We start from the raw sequence: 15,633 nt of genomic DNA, 5'->3' as shown, positions 1-15,633 counted from the left end.
ATAGATAGAGAGTGAGGGCGATAGATAGATGGATAGATAGAGAGTGAGGGAGATAGATAGATAGATAGAGTTGCGGTGCCGGGCACTGTGGGGCGCGACGGCCACAGATGAAGGGCAAGAGTGATTTGCACATGGGGGGTGGGGGTTAGAGGCACCAGTTTGGCAATATGGGAAAACACTGGGTTGTGTGGTGCACACTGCTGTAAGAAGGGGAGAGAAGGCAACTTGTGGCAGCAGGGGCCTGCGTTATGCCCCTGACTCATGGTATGGTGGTCTGCGTGGCGCAACAGAGCTTGGTAAAAATATGCCCTCCCTATCTTAATTAAACTCCGTTGTGTGTCCGTTTAAGCTCTTCTGTTGTAAATACTCCAAGCAACGCAGGGTACGTTAAATATATAAATAAGCACAACAGTTGTGTCCTACTTTCTCACGCTCTCTTAAAAGAAAAAAAGAAGAAAAGGACAGATTGTAAATGAAAGTGCTGGGAAATTCCGTTAATTTGCGCACTGCGGCATAGTAAAATAAATCAAAAACAGGGGGTAGACATGGTAAGGGTGTGTTGGCCGAATCCAGAAAACTTATAAAGAAATTGCAATAGGCCTCGCCACCACATCAGAGCCAAAACAATGCTGATTACATAATTGTGGCAACTGTTGCACAGAGACAAAGCTTTCAGAAAAACGCAATGTACCTCGCAGACAACCAGGATAGCAGTCACAAATGAGGATTAAGTCATAGTGAAAACATCTGTCCTACGTGATCAGACCCCAGCTACTTCAGGATTTTGCTAAAAAAACAAAAACAACTACTGAGGGTGGTGCAAGCATATGGGAACCTTCGAGGTGATGCGTGCCGAAAGGAACTTGCGCTGGACTAAATGAAAGTGGCCTTGGGGAGTGCCTTTCACATTTAGCTGACAAGCTTAAACAAGCATTGACGAAGCCCAAAGGCTGACAATCACTGTCAAACCTATTGGCTTTGCCTTTATTGTTTTATAAACATTCATGCATGTAATAGTGTATCACTTGTGAAAAATTACCTGCTGCTGATTCGATAGGGAGGTGTGCCTGATTTGTAGTCTTCTTGTACTTTGTATAGAAGACACCTATGGAGGGCAACTTGCTTAGGAAAAGTTTGCATCTGAATGAAAATTACTCTTTACATTCAGGCATTCTCATGGCCGAATGTTATAGGCAATGCCAGCTTACGACGTTCAGTATTATTTTTATACAATAATAAACACACTTCCGGCAATTTGAAAAATTCTGTGTTTTTGCGGATGTAATGTGAGTGTGATCCATACGTATGGTGCAACACGAGTTTGGCGAGGTAAAACAGAGTTCATTCCTAAAGTAAAGCTGCTCTCAAAATGTCCCTCGTAAATGGTGAGCAGCCTGGAATATAATACAATCTGTGAGCTAAGCAACAGATGTCAGACCGAAGAAAGGGACAAGATTCCCGCTTTTCATTTACCGTAGCCATTTTTTGTCAGTTACCATGACAGTGTTAATAGGAGTTTATAATTTTCCCATGACTGCTGTATACTAATGTGGGTTATGAATGTTATCTGGTAAGAAAGGCTCACCCGAGCAAGCTTTGATTGTACACTGAAGGTGGAATGTTTACAAGCTCGTGGGTCAGTCCTACGGCCTATTATGATATACACGTGTTTGCATTTAGCAAACATGGTCAATGCAGAGGCCATTTTAGAATCATTTGTGAAGGGGAAGCTTTCATCCCAACTTTGGAATATCTTCTGGGCTTTCAATAATTATTGTGAAAGATGTTTTACAGTCTGTGGCATTGGTCGTGCTCAATTTATCGACAGACGCTGGTTCCTTATCGATGTCTTAAGGAAGTGGCATTAGCATGCTCTAGATAAGAGGCCAATCCAGATGTGCCTTTCAAAGGAAATGCAAGTACGTATTAAGGGGGGGAAAGTATTCTCCAAGGAGATCAAAGGGACAGTAAAACTGTGGTCATAAGTAACAAACCGCTTTACTGTCTACTGTTTGATACATTCAAACAACAAGCGATGCGCACTCTGTGCAGGGGGAAGGCCATTAAAGGAAGGGGGCAGAGAGGAGCCTGTGAGAACTCGTGGCGGAGATCAAAGGAAGGGTGGGAGGGACATTGGCGAGGGAGCATATGGGGGGTGAGGGGGTGTGCAGCCTGGTGAGCTGACTGCGTGTGGCAGCAAAGGAGGAGCGCTGTGCGCACACAAATTGTCTGGTGACAAATGGAAGCTGTGCACAATGCGCGCGGTTGTGCTCACATGCACTGTACCCGATCCACACTTTGGGTGCACTTTTGAAATCCCTTACTTTAATCTCGCCAAAGCATCCCTAACGGGATGGCTTCAGCGAGACCTAAAAATCAGTGTGTATGAGGGCGACTTAGCGGAGGAGCCGCCTCTGTATACCCCATGGTTATTGTTACCATCAGTATGAAAATAAGTGTATGTGAAAGCGACTTAGCGGAGGAGCCCCCACTGTATATCCCACAGTTATTGTTACTATTAGTATGAAAATGAGTGTCTGGGAGGGATACTTAGTGGAGGAGCCTCCTCTGTATTCCCCACGGTGGTTGTTGCCATTAGTATGAAAATGAGTGTGTGTGAGGGTGACTTAGTGGAGGAACCACCTCTGTATACCCCACAGTTATTGTTACCATTAGTATAAAAATGAGTGTGGGTGTGAGGGAGACTTAGCGGAGGAGCTGCCTCTGTATACCCCACGGTAATTGTTCATTAGTATGAAAATGAGTGTGTGTGAGGGTGACTTAGTGCAGGAGCCGCCTCTTAAAACCCCATGGGTAATGTTACCATTAGTATGAAAATGAATGTGTGTGAGGGCGACTTAGCGGAGGAACCACCTCTGTATATGTCAGATATCTCTTTCATCAGAGATATGAACTCCGCCGAATCCAGGTGAAGCAATAATGGGTCCACCTCCTGACATCCCTGACTCTGAATATAACCACAGAGTGTTAGGTCGATCAGGTGAGGGAAGGGTAGGAAAGGAATAGCGGGGAAAAAGAACCTGTAAAACAAAGAGTAATACCATGAATACATAAACACATAAAGACTACTCTCATGTGGTCTCGCTAAATAATCCGTTCTACCTTGATCATCAGACGGGAGTCCCTCTATTTCTTCACTTAACTGAGACTCTCTCTGATGTCATAAACACAATCCTACAAGCAGACCCCCCAGGATATAGCGGCATGGATTAGCAAATTTAGCGGCACAACAATGGAAATTTAGCGGCACAAATATGGAAATTTAGCGGCAATTTTGCGGCATTTTATGTGGCCATTTTTCCTACAACAAACACAGATATCTTAGTTTTTTTAGTTATTTAACAACATGAAGCTATGTATATTTGGTTTCTTTACAATGTAGACACTTTGGGGCAGATTTACAAGCCCCTTGCACTGCTTTTACGACGCCGTTGTGTCACTTTTGTGACGCAGCGGCGGCGCAAAAGATGCACCATGGTGCGGGGTATTTACAACGTGACGCCGGAGCGTACGGCCAGGGTGCGGATAGTACGGCCCATGTGCGCAGATTCCGGCCCAACTGCGGATGTAAAGATACGACTCGCAAACGATCTCTGTAAATACTAAAAGTCATAAAGTTAGACCTTTGTCTAAGATTACCTTTGGGAATCGGCCCATAAGTTTCTCATTGCTTAAATGGGTGTAATTTCTGATATTTATGTTTCCCTCGTCTTCATTGCTTGATTTGCTTGTGAGAAAGTGTCATTCATAATCGTTGAAATGTAACTCATATTCACACTGAAAGTATGAAAATGTCACACATAGCAATCTGAAGCCTTGACAGTTATGCTGTTTTATTTGCGAATAGAGGCCACTATTATTTTGGCGCCAGCACGTACTTTCTGTTCCAGAGGAAACTGCTTGTTGGTGGTGCAGCAGATCGCAGACTGTTGTCACGAAGGAAACAGTGGAAAACCACTCGAGAAAGTTTTAAATATTTTTGTTTGAGAAAATTCAACAACAAGTGAATCCCAAAAAGAAATAGCTGCTCCTCAACAAAAGTGTAAAGATGAGATGGTTATTCATTACCAATCAATGCTTGGTTTTAACATTAAATGCACCGCACAATTAATTGTTTACCAGAGAGGCTTTTAATTGGGCACCTGCAAAGAGAGTCACTGTGGCATAACAGTACATCACTACTCAAGGCTCAAGAGGCGCTAAAAGGGTTTGTTTATTGAGTGGTTTACACAACGCCCCCTCGAGATCTCCCCCTCCACTGATTTATAACCTTGTGATAAGAATGCGGTTTGATTAATTTCTCTGAAACCTTGTAACGAGAAACTTAACAGCCCTGTATATATTTCTCATAAAACCATCAGGGAGTTAGCGGGTATTATATGTGCCTCGGAGATCAGCACCTCCCCCCCTTCGTGAACAACACGAAGAAAGGAAGGAAGGCCTGTCGAAAGAGCCAGCACCTGGCCGTCAGTACCGGGGGATAAGAGCAGGCGCCCTTAGCTCGAGCCATCAGTGCAGAAACAGCAGGCGGCCTTAGCTTTGACCAATGTGCAAACCAGCAGGCGGTGGTGACGGCTTGTAGGTTGGCTGGAGAGGCAGCCAGACAGCCACAAACACGCCAGGTACGGTAAATTACCCAATCCACAGGCGATAGCCACTTAAAGCAGACCCCCCCAGGATATAGCGGCTTTTGTAAAAATGCGGCGATTTCTAGAAAAATGCCGATTTCGCGGGCACTTTTGTAAAAATCGCGGCATTGTTTCAAAATTGCCGATTTCGCGGCAAATCGCGAAATCGCGATATCCTGGGGGTCTGTACAAGGAATAAAGCAACGATCAAACCAAACATCTAAGGTCACATCTCACCAGACATTACCATTGGATGCTACTCTTACATTCCAGCCCCTGAAATATATTCAAGTGGTAGGGAGAAGACGTCCAACAAAAAGGGAATAAAAACTAAATAGAGCTACCATGAGCAGAGTCTTAATCCAAAAAAAAATAGATTCAAAGTCCCCATACACTGTACCAAAGAATGCTGTATCAAGCAATATCAAAGTAAAGTCGTTTCTTCTTTAGTTTTAGTTTTAGTTGGGCGGTCGCAAACAGAGAACGGCACCCTGGTTCAACGAGGAACTACGGAGTGCCAAGAAGAACTGCAAGCGAGCAGAAAGGCAGTGGAGGGCAGCCTATGACAGCCAAGCAAGAGAAAAATATCTCGTAAATAGACGGGCATATCACAACCTAATCAGGAGAGCAAAAACTGCCCACTATGCCGACAGGATTATGGGTGCAGAAAATTCAGCGAAGGAATTATTCTGTGTCTACAAATCCCTGGCTGTCCCCAAGTCCTCGTCAGGATCAGAGGATTGCTCAGTTGCTGCATGCAATCGCATTGCAGACTATTTCGGCGATAAAGTATCTAAAATCTACTCTGCCCAACCCGTGGCAGGGGGGGGGAGTTTGAAATACCAGTTAGAGAGGCTGATGGACAGTGAAGTCAGGCTCCCCACGGGACCCAGCATCACTTAAACGGTTGGGGGACAGCTTGACGATACTAGAACCATACATTAGGCATCTGCTGGATGTCTCCTTAAGGTCCAGTAGTATGCCTATGGAATGGAAACAAGCTGTGGTGCTCCCCCTCCGTAAGAAGCCAAATATCAGCTTCGAAAAGCTGGAGAATTTGCGCCCCATCTCCCTTCTACCCTACTTCTCTAAAGTGGCGGAGAAGGTGGCTAATTTGCAGTTAATGCAATTTGTGGATAATACGAATCTTCTACATCCCACCCAGTTTGGGTTCCGGACTCGACACTCGACGGAGTCGGCGCTTCTCATGGCATCCGAAACCATCAGGCAGGGCGTCGACGAGGGCCATACAATGGCCCTGATCCTTCTAGATCTTAGCGCTGCGTTCGACACTGTAGCTCATTCCATCTTGCTACAGTGTCTGAACAAAGGATGGGTAGGAGGTGCAGCCCTAAAATGAATCCAGTCATTTCTATTGGGCCGAGGTTTCCAAGTCAGGCTAGGTGACTGCTACTCCGAGCGAGTAGCTCTAGACCAGGGGGTGCCGCAGGGCTCGTCCCTGAGCCCAACTCTTTTTAATCTGTATGTTGCCCCGGTTGCCACCATAGTGGAGAGTCACGGCTTGCGCATGGTGTCGTACGCTGACGACAAGCAGCTGGTCATCTCCCTATCGCGAGCGCCCGGTCTTGCGGCAGACATCTTCAGAGCATGCATGCAAGACCTTGCTGCCTGGATGTCTGCCAATTGTCTCAAGCTCAACGGAGGCAAGACTGAGGTGCTGGTGGTGGGGGGAGACCGAGCGGCCTGGACGTCAGGGTGGTGGCCACCCTGCCTAGGACCCACACCAATCCCCTGCCAGGAGGCGAGGAATCTCAGTGTTTGGTTCGACTCCAATCTAACCTTCGGACCCCAGGTCAACCGTGTGGTTGGCTCCTGTTTTGGGACCCTCAAGACCCTTAGGAAGGTCCTGGAGCTCCTTCCCATCAAAGCCCGCCAAACACTCGTGCACGCACTAGTCACGTCCAAAATGGACTACGGCACCCTGCTCTACCTAGGGACTCTCGAGAAGAACTTAAACCGCCTGCAGGTTTTACAGATCGCCGCAGCCCGGCTGGTTCTCAGACTGCCCAGAAGATCAGCATCAAAAACCGCGCTCCGGACACTACACTGGCTTCCGGTGAGAAGCAGGGTGGAATTTAAAGCACTCTGCACGTGTCACTGGATCATCAACGGCAGGGCACCTCTCTCCCTACAGGATCTCTTGACACAATACGAGCCTTTGCGTTCCCTTAGATCATCTGGCACGGGACGCCTGTCCATTCCTAAGGTGTCCAAAGCAAGGATGGGTGGCAGGTCCTTCAGGTATCTGGCGGCATCTAGCTGGAATAAACTCCCTGTGGCATTACGCCTGGAACCCTCAGAGTCCATTTTTAGAGCTAAGCTAAAAACATTTCTTTACGCCCAGTAGTGGTTCCACCTTAGCACCTCTTCTGCTAGCGCTCGCATCACAGCGCGGGGACACGCCGTCTGGCGTCACCATGCGCTCTACAAAACCCCCTATTACATAGAACAAAAACAACTCCAGCAGATTCACTATTCACTTCATAGCGATGGAGCTATGACTTCCTGAGTTATGTATCGAAACAATATTATCTTCGTGCACACCTTTGTTGATAATGACCGTTTCTACAGTGTTCGTTTTGGCGCTATCCTTGTCGCACTGAGTCTGCAGTGCCTTAAGATTACTTATGTCGAATGTGGCTTAACCAAACCACGAAGAATGCGCTCCTTTTAAATGAAACTACTAGGTTTCTTCTCTAGTTCATTTATGTGTATCATCGATTTTTATGCCAATCCTTTTAATGAACACATTACGACTGATTTTTTTATCGATTTCATCGTTGTATTTAATTGTTCATTTTTAACATTTTTCACTTCATACAGGAAAATTAATTGTATTCATGAAAATTCAAATATTTGCGGTTTTATGTTGCGCCCAATGCATTTCGGGTTAGAGATAAATAACCCTTCGTCAGGGGCCTGTTAAAGAAAATGATAAGAAAACATTCAGGACCTTAACATTCAGTGATAGCGTGAAAATACTCAAATAAAACAAATGTATTCAGTCAGAGACTAAATGTTCACGGACTAAATTCTAAACTTCTGTGTTCTGTTTAAACCAAATGCATGCCTATTCGCTCGTTTCATCAGGAAGAGTTCTAGCATATAACGACATCTTACTCAGTGGTATAATAATCACAAAATGCAATCCTAATGTTAAACGAATTCAATGAGCCAAAATTATATGCTATAGAAACCTAAACAATAACTCGAAGATATAACTTACATTGGTTTTCTATCTCAGTGTTCGCATCCGTGTTCCGGGTCACGTGAGTTTTAGTGTGGGCCAATGGGGAGGGTATTTGTAGAGAGGTGTGGGTCACGTGTTGAGTGGGTCACGTGTAATCTGCAATGGGCGGGTCGTGATCGACCTAATCCAAAAATAGCGATAACTTTAATAATTTTTGTCGTCGGGTTGGGGTGGAGGTGTAAGTAGAAAATAGAAAGTAAAAATAAAATTAAATTGAAAAAGTGATGTAGTATATCGAACGGCAGTGGCCTTAGGTCTGTTCGTTCCGTGTTGTGATTGGACAGGAGTCCGATCACGTGATAATAATATTAGAGCAACGTGGTGTGATGGTTGGACAATATTCTGTCGAGTAAACCGAAGGTGAAGGGAAACTAATAGCGATAGTATGTGTTATGAGTGAACAGTGTAGTGATTAAAAGGGTTGACATAATGGAATGGAACGTATGGTAAAATGACATGAGTATCTCAAATAGTGGCTAATCATAAATAAACATTTTCCTTCAAGGTGATAATCAGGTCTATAGAACATGAAAATTAGCTAAATAACAAACTCATTGGTTCATGGATTACATGAATGTCATTACAAAGTTCGAGTAAGGAAGATAAATAGCATTTCAATTGTAGATTGTTCCAGGGGGAGAAAAGGATTCCTAGTCTCTAGGCCATGTCTGATAGGTCTGTTTATAGAAAGCACGTAATTTCTGTCCTATCATTCATTCCAATTGGTTGCAGTGACTGGAGATTTTTAATCCAAAAGTATTTGGCCTGTAACCGTTGTTTAACAGGTCGCAGCGTTGTGGGAGTATCTCAAGTATCGTAAATCTTAGTTGGGAGATTTGATGATGTGCTTCTGGCCTGTGTGGCTATGGTGGATTTACTGTTCATGGTACGTATATTGCTCTTGTGTTCTGTCATCCTTATTTTGACTTTTCGTTCGGTTTGGCCTACATATGTTTTTCCACATGGGCATTTGATTGTGTATATTAAATTTTTTTAATCACATGTCCCTGTGTATTTTAAGTTGATCTTATATCCTTTGGTTGGATGAAGAAAGATGTTGCCTGTTATCACGTTATTGCAATGTATGCAATTAAAACATTTCGCCATGCCTTTGTATTCTGGTTCTGTGATGTTTCTAACAGAGAGAATTTCTTTCATGTTTTTTGATCTTCTGAAGGTAAAGGTTACATGTTCACTGTATAGATTCTGTAAATAAGATTCAGTCTTGATCAAAGGCCAATGTCGATTGATTATTTTTTTTATCTTTTGTGCTTCTGTCGAAAACTTTAGTACACACACTGTTTTTTGTTCGTGTTTGGTTGAGCTGGTTTCAATAAGGTTTCTCTTGGTAATTTGGTGACTTTTTTCAAAGATTCATCCAGAATTTCTTGAGGATATCCTCTGGCTAGATATTGTGCCTTCTGATCTAGGAGAGATTTTTCCAAAATGTTTTCATTAGATGTGATTTTTTTCAAGCTAATGAATTGTGAAGTAGGTAAATGCTTTTTAAGAGTTTCTGGAAGAAAGCTTTGGAACAGTAAACTAAAATTCCGGTCCGTCTTTTTCTTGTGTACTCTTGTTTCTATTGATTGATTTATCATCGTTATGTGTACATCCAAAAATGAGATAGTTTCCTCATGTACAGTATAAGTAAATTGGATTTGAGGATTGACTTGATTAAACATCGCTAGGTTGCTGATGAGTTGTTCTCTTTTGCCTCTCCAAATTAGAAATATATCGTCTATAAATCTTTTGAAGATAACTAGATTTGAGGTCCAGTTTGTATTGTTGAAGATGGGATCATTCTCAAATTTAGACATGAATAGATTGGTATACGAGGGAGCCCCCCCCGAAGCCCATGGAGGTTCCGTTACACTGGTTGTAGAAATTACCTTTCCATAGAAAATAACTATGGAACAATGAGAAATGCATGAGTTCAATCAAGAATATTTTGTTCGCTTCACAATCCTGATCGTTAAGTAAGTTCCATTCAAGTGCTTCAAGACCTTCATTGTGAAGGATTGATGTATAAAGTGAAACTACATCCACTGTGCATAACCAGTATTCTGTGTTGTCTTTTAGTTGAATAGATCTGAGTATATTGAGAAATGCTGTGGTGTCTTTGATGTAGGTAGCACTGTTCTGGACGATAGGCTGTAGGTAGTGGTCAACATATTTACCGATACTCTCTGATATTGACCCAGATGCTGATACAATGGGTCTAAAGGGTGGTTTAATCAAGTCTTTATGTACCTTGGGTAACATATACAGTTTTGGTTGCCGTGGATATTTTGTCTCCAGAAATTTGTAAGTCTTGTCATCTATCCATTTCATAGTTAGAGCGTGATCTAGAATGGATGTATTGTTACCATTAGTATGAAAATGAATGTGTGCGAGTGTGAGGGCGACTTAGCGAAGGAACCACCTCTGTATATATGTCAGATATTCCTTTCATCAGAGATATGAACTCCGAAGAATCCAGGTGAAGCAATAATGGGTCCACCTCCTGACATCCCCAACTCTGAATATAACCACAGAGTGTTAGGTCGATCAGGTGAGGGAAGGGTAGGAAAGGAACAGCAGGGAAAAAGAACCTGTAAAACAAAGAGTAATACCATGAATACATAAACCCATGAAGACTACTCTCATGTGGTCTCGCTAAATAATCCGTTCTACCTTGATCATCGGACGGGAGTCCCTCCATTTCTTCACTTAACTGAGACTCTCTCTTATGTCATAAACACAATCCTACAAGGAATAAAGCAAAGATCAAACCAAACATCTAAGGTCACATCTCACCAGACATTACCATTGGATGCTACTCTTACATTCCAGCTCCTGAAATATATTCAAGTGGTAGGGAGAAGACGTCCAACAAAAAGGGAATAAAAACTAAATAGAGCTACCATGAGCAGAGTCTTAATCCCCCCAAATAAATAGATTCAAAGTCCCCATACACTGTACCAAGGAATGCTGTATCAAGCAATATCAAAGTAAAGTTGTTTCTTCTTTAGTTTTACCCCACATAGAACAAAAAGAACTCCAGCAGATTCACTATTCACTTCATAGCGATGGAGCTATGACTTCCTGAGTTATGTAACCAGATAGCTTAACTAGAAACAAAAGAAGGAGAAAACAATGAAGAGCACTGCTCCATGCATCACTTAACGGCAATGGGTGGTTAGGAAATCACCACCACATTCTACTCTATAACCAATTTCTCTGCAGCCGTCTCTCAAGCACCAAAGGCAAGCCCAAATATTGTGGAGTCACAGCGGGAACCTTAGCCACAGTACGACTGCATTTACCGAATATATGCCGAGCAAGTAGTTCACTCTAAGGAACCGAAGAGTGGTTTGAGCTCACCCGAATAATTCAGACGTAATGCAGGAATCCTCCCACGAGCCTGGAATCCTCATGCTTCTCAATGCACGTCCAACCAAGCAAACCCCGGACTCTCAGCCGAGAGAGGGAACATCGGAACAAGAATTACGCACGCTGGTGAGCTTGCGTCAAGTTATACTTATGGCTACTCCTGACTCATGGCCTCATGGGAGTTGTAGTTTTGGGTGCTAGCGACCAGGAAGGCGCTACCCGGCCTGATTCCTGACAGTAGGCCCCCCTGCCATTTGCCTCCTACGACTAGGATTGGAGGGGTTCCTCCGATGGAAAGAGCTGACAGCGGCGGGGGCATGTACATCCTGACAGGGTTCCCAAGAGTCATCCTCCGCAGAGTAACCTTTCCAGGAGATGAGATACCATAGCTGACCCCTCTTAAATTTGGAATCCCCAATGCTCCTAACCTCAGATTCCAGACCCCATCACAAGATACGGGGGGAGCACGCCACTTAGCCTTAGCCGCCGGTTTCAGAAGGTTGCAATGGAATAGGGGGTGTATTCGGAGACTGCCAGGCAACTTCAGCTTGTAGGCCACTGGGTTGATCTATTTGACTATGGTGTTTGGACAGATGTATCTGGGGTGGAACACAGTGCGCTGTTTAAACTGGATGTTCTTCGTGGATAACCATACACGTTCACCCACCTGGTACTGTGACAGACTTCCCACTCCTTATAGACCTGCTTGGCTTGCAACAGATGCCCCCTTGCTTTCAGGTGAACCGCTTGCAGCTTCTTCATATGTTCCCTGACCGTAGGCTGGTTCACTATGTCACCGGGAATGCTAATGGGCAGCATTTTTGCATTGTAACCAAAGTTAGCCAAGAAAGGAGATACCCCCATCAAGCAATGCCAGGCATTATTATAAGCCACTTTAGCCATCCACAGTAGTGACATGAGTCCTGAGCCACTTTAGCATAGCTCCAAAGATACTTCTTCAGAGTCTGGTTTAGCCATTCCGTCTTGCCTGTGGTTTGTGGATGAAAGTTTATTGACAACGTGGAATCGATCTGTAACACCTTGCACCACATTTTCCAGAACCTAGTGATGAATTGGAGTCCTCTGTCAGACACGATCACCTTTGGCAAACTATGGATTCATATGACATTTGGCAGCAATAACTGCGTGGTCTGTCCCGCAGTAAGCAAGTTCTTGCAGGGAATGAAGTGTCCCATTTTTGCGAGGCTGTCCATAACCACCAAGGTGGCTGAATGACCCTGATCCATGGGTAGCCCTGTTATAAAGTCCAGGCTGATGTGCTACCAAGGTTGGTGAGGGGTAAGCATGGGCAACAGCTTCCCTTTCCTCTTGGTGTTTTCCCCCTTTTGCTCTAGCACATTCTTCGCATTGAGAAACCCAAAACGAGATGTCCTTATTTAAATGTTTCCACCGAAAATGGCGCTGCACCAACTGAGTCGTCTTGAGTACTCCCGATGCTCTGCCAAAGAGGAGTCATGATACCAGATATAAGCTTTCTTCTGAAGTTCTGAAGTATTGTTTTATGGATTGGTCGGCATCTTGTTTTGCCCATTTCTCCCACACAGCAATTGTTTTGTGTTGATGCACCTCATCTAGAAAGTTTTCCACCCGGATGGCACATAGGACTTTTGAGGGATCAATGATTGCATCTGTGTCTTTGCTAGCATTTTCTCCCATGGTTTCCTGTCTGGACAAAGAGTCTGACTTGCGATTCTCAATACCTGGCCAAAAAGTAACAACAAAGCCATATTCTGTGAAGAGTAGCATCCATCCCAACTGCCTTTGCAAGAGATGCTGAGCCCTCTTCATGTACTGAAGGTTCCGATTGTCGGTGTCCACTGTTATGGGGTAACAAGCCCTCCACAGGTACTGGCTCCAAAACTGAAAGGCCTTTTTTATCGCCAGTAGCTCTTTTTCTGCGATTGAATAAGTCTTTTCTGCCGGATTCAGCTTTTTGGATAGGTATGCCACCGGGTGTAGCTGTCCGGAAAGTTTGTCTCTCTTGGAGAGAATGGCGCCAATGGCCTCATCAGAGGCGTCTGCTCCAACCACAAAAGGAAACTCTGGTTTGGGATGTGTGAGTACTGGTGCAGTAGTGAGCGCTCTCTTTGGAAAAAGGAATGCTTCCTCTGCCTCGATGGTCCAAAGAAAAGGAACTCCTTTTCTAAATAATCTTGAGATTCGGACCGCAACTTGAGAAAAATGCAGAATAAACCTGCGGTAATAGTTTGCAAAGCCCAAAAAACATTTGACGTCTCTCACATATTTGGGAGTGGGCCATTCTTGCACCGCCTGCACCTTACGCTTAGCCATGTGCAACCCTTCTGGACAAAGCAAAACCCTTAGGAATTCCACTTCATGCACCCCGAATTCGCACTTGCTCAATAGACAACACAAGTGATGCTCTCTTAACTTCTGTAGTACTAAGGTGACCTGTTCCCTGTGTACTTCTTTCAAAGTGTAGTGTTTCAGGATGGCATCAGTGTAGACCACTACGAAATGATCCACATATTCCTTCAGAACATCATTTAAGAAATACTGAAATACTGCTGGGGAGTAACAACGCCCAAACGGCATTACAGTATACTCAAATAAGCCATAACGTGTCTTGAAGGCGGTTTTCCACTCATCACCCTCTCGAATACGCACCAGGTGGTAAGCCCCTCTCAGATCCAACCTAGTGTAGACTGCAGCCTCCAGCACCTGATCCAATAACACCGAAATGAGTGGCAAAGGGTATCTGTTGCGAATGGTGTTTTTGTTCAGCATGTGGTAATCTATACAGACTCTCTGGTCACCATTTGCTTTGGCTATAAAAAAAAAGCAAAGAGGCTGCTGGGGAACGGGAAGGTCTAATAAACCCAATCTCCAGGTAGTGATCTATGTATTCCCTCAAATGTTGGGTTTCTGGCTCCGACAACGCATACACTCTACAAGCAGGAATGATTACTCCTTCTACCAGATCGATCTGACAATCATATGGCTGGTGTAGGGGAAGCTGTTCTACCTCTGTTTCGCTAAATACATCTGCAAACTGCACATACCCCGAAGGCAACACTGTCTCTTTCTCAGCTGCTGTTGCCACATAAAACGGGTAAGTTAACGCTGCGGTTTGCGAAGCAAAATGATTCATACACTCCTTTGATAAGAACTGTACGGTCTTGTTCCTCCAATTGATAGTGGGCTTATGGTGACATAACCAAGGCATTCCCAATATCACCTTGTAATGCTGAGCCTCAATAATGTTTAAGGATAAATCCTCTACATGCTGTCTGTTAACATCTGTTACAGATAGCAATACGGACTCAGTTTGATCCGTAATAAGACCAGATTTCAATGGCTTGCCACCTACTGCCAACACCTCCTCCGGCGTCTCACGAGGGACTCTACGTAAAGCAAGACTGGTCACCAAACCACTATCAATGAAGTTCCCAGTGGCCTCAGAATCTAACATGACCAACACTTGATGGACTTGGTGATTACACTCAAGACTCATAGGGAGCACAATATGTGACTCAGTGTCTTAAGGTAGTGGTGGATAAAGATGGTATCCTCCATCCCTTGTCTGTGTCACTTTCAGCTCCTGTCACCCCGAGTACTTCTAACTCTGGACGTGTGACGGAAACAGCCACCTTCTTATTCCTATACAATGCGCCTGATAACTTGGGTTTAGATGGACACTCTCTTACAAAATGCCCTCTTTTCTCACAGTACATGCACAAGCCCTGTACCATACTGCTCTCCCTGTCCTCTCTTGTTAAAGAGGCTCTTATAGCTCCTATTCCCATCGGCACCGCCCCCACCTCATTGCTTACCATAGCCCTACGGAGGTATTTGTCAGATCGATATAAGGGTCTATGCCCTCTTTTTCTATCTCCCCGCTTTCTGACATCCGACCATCCAGTCCTAATGTCAAATTAATCCAATCCGTACAGTTGACAGGCTGTGGGTCGATTTGGGCCAACAAATCCTTCATGTCCTCGCGCAAACCCTGATGAAAGACAGACCCTCCACGATTTCGCGGTTTGCCAAGAAATTGACACTTCTGTAAAAATGCAGCAATTTTCACAAAAGTGCCAGCGAAATCGGCACTTTTGTATAAATGCTGCGATTTTTACATAAGTGCCCGCGAAAATTAAGGAGGTTAGGGAGTATGGCCTCACTTGCAGATTATATCTTTATAAAGAGTGCATACTTATTTTTTCACTGCCTTTTAAATATTGTACATGCATTTTAAAAGTGCAGTGCGCTCTGCAGCTCGTCTACTTTGCGCTTTATAGAACATTTCAAAAAGGGAAAAAAAATTTACAAAATAGAAACAAAAAAATAGTTTATTCA

The 15,633-nt window shown here is 44.1% G+C and overlaps 1 protein-coding gene across 1 annotated transcript in view; it reads left to right on the top strand.

Annotated features, from left to right (window-relative positions):
* The window catches only part of FSCN3 (fascin actin-bundling protein 3), a 219,211-nt gene that overhangs the window by 185,993 nt on the left and 17,585 nt on the right, over positions 1 to 15,633 (top strand). The gene's annotated exons all lie outside the window — the stretch shown is intronic.

This window comes from Lissotriton vulgaris, chromosome 1_1 (genome assembly GCF_964263255.1).
Source record: "Lissotriton vulgaris chromosome 1_1, aLisVul1.2, whole genome shotgun sequence".
NCBI lineage: Eukaryota > Metazoa > Chordata > Amphibia > Caudata > Salamandridae > Lissotriton > Lissotriton vulgaris.
The sequence above is the reverse complement of the archived record's forward strand: the minus strand, read 5'-3'. Positions and strand labels throughout refer to the sequence as shown.